We start from the raw sequence: 6,000 nt of genomic DNA, 5'->3' as shown, positions 1-6,000 counted from the left end.
CAATAACAGCTCTCAAAAAGTTATATATTTTTAAAATGGGATCAAACTTCTGGAAATGTTCGCATTGTACAGCATGTCTGACTTGAGCACTCTGTTTCCAAGGTCATCTGAGAAATGTCTTTTTAGAAGTTCTGCCATTTACTTGTGATTGGAATAAGAACTGGGGTGTTCCCATCCTCCGTGCCACCAGCTTGTAATCGACAACTCTGGCATTCAGGATCATGATAAATGGATTGTTTTGCCAGTTAATTTCACTGAGATTAGTTCCTGCTGGGTTGATCAGCTCCCACACTTGTTTTTACTTGGCACTTGACCATTTTCTAGGCTCTTCTTTGACCATGGCACATCTGCTGTAGCCACACAAACACACTCTGCTGGTTTGAAGGGCCATGTGATAGTCTTGCTTTATGGAAGTTGTCCAAACATCATGCACCCCTGGGACTATACAGCTTGGCAATTCAGCAGCCTTGGTTACACTTGATGAACAAGGCTGCCATTAGCAAACTTGCCTGTTTTTCAGAAGGCACACCCATACACACACACACACACACACACACACACACACACATTTCTTTCTTGTTACTGAATGGCTGAGCACAAGGCTATGTCAGATGGCTGTCTTGCTGGAGACATATTGGCGCTTTTGATTGTATTCAATTCAGTGTGTCCTTTAACTACTTTAATGCTGCAGTGCATTTTGAGGCTAACCATTAGTTAAGGACAAAAAGTGTAAATTCTTGAAAATTACTGCCAGTGCAGTAAGAGAACTTCCTCTAGTGGCTTGGGAAAATGAGATTTTAAGTATTTTAGTTTTATTTATATGACTTCCTACTACATGAAAATCAGAGCAAATCTCCAAATTGTGGTTGTCACATCTATGATGCTGGGGCAATAATTCTCAATGAGACCAAAGGTTTGCTTGTTTGGGTTTGGGTATTGCATAATGCCTTTAGCTGAAGGCATTTGGCAAAATTAGATTAGGGGGAAAAAAGAAGATAATGTGAGAATCACATCCTTTTCCATGCATTATGGGAAAAGACATGAAAACCTTTGTGTTGTTTACCATAAAATATGTCAGTTGTTACAATGATTAGTGTGTGATGAGATGGGAAAGGAAATTATCCTAAGCCACGTGGGTTAATACATAAAGAAATCATTGACAAGAGTGTTTTACAATTTAGCTAGCCTGAAATAATCACATGTTAGTTCACAATTAGCAAATTGTGGGATGGCATACCACGCTCTATAGCTTAGAAAAACCACAGACTATCTTTCTCAGCATCATAAGGCTATCAAAACCTCATGACGAATACATCATTTGAAATGCCTCAGTGGAAAATGTACATATCCCAGAGTCTGCATGAGTGAGTACATATATGCATTCAGCAATGAGCAGTAACTCAATATTCTAAAAATGCTTCAGGATATCTAATAACTTGATTTGCTGATGCAGTCCTGAGGCTGATCAAAATTTCATCCCCATAACTCACAGAAGCTAAATCATTTGACCAGCTGCTGGGACATGCTGCCTTATAGGTTAAATGCATCCTTGCCAAAAGTAACTTTCCTCAGTAGCAAACAACAATGCTGTGTGTGTGTGTGTGTGTGTGTGTGTGTGTGTGTGTGTGATTTTTTTTCATCTGGCTCATAGTTTCCATAATGATCACATTGCATACACAAATATGTTTTTTTCTTATGCTCTGTTCATTTTAAAAAATGTTAAGTATAATTACATTGTTTTCAATGCTAAGCATGCCTTCAGCTTAAGGAACTCAAACATAAAGCCATGGTGGTGCAGTGGTAGAATGTAGTATTGCAGGCTGACTCTGCCCACTGCCAGGAGTTTGCTCCTGATTGGCTTGAGATTGACTCAGTCTTCCATCCTTCTGAGGTGGGTAAAATGAGGAACCAGATTGTTGGGGGCAATATGCTGACTCTGTAAACTGCTTAGAGAGGGCTGTAAAGCACTGTGAAGTGGTATATAAGTCTAAGTGCTATTGCTATAAAATTCTTCATTGGCAATACTGAAGAAATGGGGCTACAGTCTTAGTGCAAATGGTGAGACACATGGGTGCTACAAAAGTTATAGCCATAGCTTTCTTCATGTTGACAAATGATAACTCTGGCTGGAACTTGGCTGTTGTGTAAAATTCAGATGAGATTAAGCTTTCTTCTTGTGTGCAGGGGTTATGCTGTTCCAGGTATAACCTGCAATAGCTAACTAGAACTATTCTAATACTTGAGAAAATAGAATTTGTAAATTTATCTCCCTGTTAAAAAAAACAACAAAAAGCACAAATATCCATAAAGCACTAAATGGGTGAATTGGTCAAGTACAATTTTTCTCACAGTTAGTTTTTCACTATTTTGTATTTTTGGAAGTCCTCAGTTATGCTTTGTAAGGATTCAATTATAGAGTTCCATTCTTTAAGAAAGAGATCATTTTACAACAGTGTTTATCAATTGTGGCAACTTTACGATGCAGGGACTTCAACTGGCATGCCACTGAAGGTCCATATGGAACTGTTCAGGTCTGAATGGGGTGAAATGGGCTCCAACTCAACCCCAGCAAGACTAAGTGGCTGTGGGTTTTTGGATCCTCCAGAGACAATGTTCTTCCATCTCTAGTTTTGGATGGAATGGTTTTATCCCAGACAGACTTGGTGTGCAATCTGGGGGACCACCTAGATTCAGAGCTCCTGCTGGAAGAGCAGGTGGCAGCTGTGGCTAGGAGAGCCAACTTCAGGTAGTGCACCAGTTGCACCCATTATTGGACTGGGAGGACCTGCTCCCTGTTACCCATGCCCTTTAACCTCTCACTCAGATTACTGTAACACACTCTGCATGAGGCTGCCCTTGAAGAACATTCAGAAATTTCAACTGATAATAAATGTTGCCAGTTACATGACACATGTAACACCACTTTGTGAGCCACACTGGCTGCCAGTGTTTCTATGTGCAGTTCAAAGTGTTGGTTCTCACCTTTAAAATTGTACATGGCTTGGGACTGGCTTACCTGAGCAACTGTCTTTTTCCAAGAGTTTCTACCAACAATTCAATCTAACAGACTGGGACTCCAGTCAGCCAAAGAGTGCCAACTGGTGGGAACTACAAGAGGGCCTTTTTCTGCTGTAGGCCTTGTCTTATGGAACTTTGTCCCCTCAGAGATTAGAGCAGTCCCAACCCTGTTGGCCTTTCACAAGGCTTTAAAAACATGGTGTCAACCATTCTATTTGACACTTTCAACTAAAGAAATTCCTGGTTCTTTAGATTGAACAAGAGTTAGTTTTATTGAAAAATACATCTAGGCACAGAAGAAGCAAAGTCAGTTCTGGGATTTTCCTGTGAAAACCTACATAGGTAACTCCCCTCTTCCTCTCTAGGCCACCCACAGTCCATAGTTCGCCAATTGAGTTCAGTTCTTTTACTTTTCTTGGGTTGGCTTGTGGGTGGAGGAGAGGTTGCTGGTTATGATGCAAGGCACTCAGCTGCCCAATGGCCCTCCTTTCCACAGCGGAAGCAGGCCCCCAGGGATTGGTGAGGCTGGCCATGGGTGCACTCCCTTTCCCTCCCTGAGGCCTGGGCATCTCTCTGGTGCTCTGCAGGGCTGACTTTCCTGCACGGTGTGCTCTTGGAACTCCATCAGGTCAATCTCTACCTCACTGGCCATTCAGAACCATGCCTGCAAGTTCCGCGGCAACCCTCGGGGTATGCAGTTCTAGTATAGCTCTTGATCTAGTCCCCCCTCAGAAGTAGGAGACCAGCATGCACTTAGGCCAGTCAGGAAAGTACTGGCTAGGGTACAGAAGTCCTGGATATACTCTGCCACTGGCTGCTTCCCCTGCTTAAGAGTAAGGATGCAGGATTCAACACTGTAGGCTACCATGGGATCCTTGAACTGCCCCCACAGGATCTCCATGAATGCATCTAGGTTGCCCAGCACCCATGCCCCAGCAAAATGCAGGGACCCCAACCATCCAGCTGCGCTGCCCTCCAGGTTGGAAGCCACTGTATGAACCTGGGCTGCATCATCTAGGTCCATTCCCCCGTGGCACTCCATGTGGTGCCATGGCTGGGGTAAGAAGTGAGCCAGTTTGCCTGAGTCCCGATCACACTGAACTGTGAGGGGGCGGGGGTAGTGGTCGCTTGTTTCTCACCATGATGTACCCGGTGGTAGGACTGCTACCATGATGTATCCGGTGGTAGGTGCTGCTGCTGGGCGGGGAGAACTCAGACAATGGCGCAACAGGTGTTGGGGCGTGGGAGGCCTGGCTGCAGTGGTCCTAAGATAAGCAGGTGTGGGGTGTGTGGGGTAGCTCCACCTCCCATTCCCGCCCTAGCTTGACTTTTATGCATGAGCCTCACCTCAAAACTAGGGCTTATTTTGGGGGTAGAGCTTATATTAGGCGCACGCGTAAAAATCAAGCTAGGGCTTATTTTCAGGGAAACACAGTACTATGGCTTAACCTAATATGTGAACTCAGGCTTGTACTTTGCTGTTACGGTTTGGCCATAGCTAGTCCTTATTATTGCTAGGATGTATATTATTAGCCAACTTTTGATCCAGCTGAACTATGGTTTCATTCTAAGGTATCTTAGATGCTATACTAAATCTAAATTAGCAAATGTGTTTGAGTGAGGTACTCCAACTTTCCCCCCTATTTCACCTCCTCATCTGAATGGAGGTCATAGATCACATAGACCTTAGTTAAGATGATCTGGAAGCTTAGGTCATGTTTTCAGTTTGCACAGAAAAACCAAAAAAAGAACTGGTGACCTCCAGTTGAGCTTATGCAGAAATACACCATGCTATATCAATTTTCATATCATAGCCTTTATTGCCTATGTGACACATTTAGACAGTGCAGCTGTTGAGTGGACAGGAGGGAACTAAATTCTATTGCCATGAATTAGAACGATAGTTAAATATAGCTGTATCTTGCAGGGCTGTTTAGCATTCTTTTGTGTTGTAATAGTCATGGCATTTTATAAATGAAAGTATTTGAATTTCTTCTGATCATGTTTCATATTTATCCATAACATACTGCCTTCAGCTTCTTTTGAAAAAGAAAATCTAACCATGTAGATTTGGATTTCATCATAAAACTCAAGAAGTTGACATGAAGGAATCCTATGCAATGCCCACTAGTAAAGGAAACAAAAAAGAATGAACAAAGTTTTACCTTTGGAGAGATCTTCAGAGTTTCCATTTTTCAATGCAGAATTCCTTCATTTATTTTTGCTGCTGAATCAGAATCTGATTCAGAATAACAGGGTTGGAAGGCACCTTGTAGGTCATCTAGTCCAACCCCCCACCCAAAAGTGAGTCCTCCTTCTTTTATTAACTTTATATACAATCACTCAGATGCTGTTTAGTCTCACTGAGCTTCTTCTGCCAACTGGAGTGCTGATCCCCTTATTTCCTGAAGAGGAAATAAGAGCAACTTGTCTTAGACAAAAAAAAACAATATAAAACAAATACATGATAGTAAAAATGGCACTATTTCATAGCAGCCTCCCATATATTACCATATAGTCACAATATTTAACTTTGTGTAAAATAAACTCAAATGCTGCTTTGATTAAACTAATTAAACTTTGTTATCAATCGTGTTTATTTTATGTAAAAGATTTCAGAGTTAAAGATTAACTTCTATGAACTAATCAATTTGTGTTTTACAAAAATGAAACATACATTTTCAGAAATTATCTACAAGAAATTTATTGGATTTATATTCCACTGTTCAATAAAGAGCTCAAGGAAAGATACATAATGCCACCCCATTTTCCACTATAAAAGCAACAACTGTGAGGTAGAGTGGGCAGAAAGAGATTGACAGACCCAAATGCTGCAAAGAAGACCCTTTGAGTTTAATAATAAATGTAGTAGTAAGGACTAAGGCATTTATAACATATATACAGTAAGCTTTATTTATTATAATGGGTTCACTCCATCAGATGCATGCAGATTTATTTGTTTATGTACTTGGTTAATGTACA

This window comes from Vipera ursinii (genome assembly GCF_947247035.1).
Source record: "Vipera ursinii genome assembly, chromosome: 1".
Taxonomy (NCBI): Eukaryota; Metazoa; Chordata; class Lepidosauria; order Squamata; family Viperidae; genus Vipera; species Vipera ursinii.
This window is presented reverse-complemented; position numbering follows the sequence as displayed.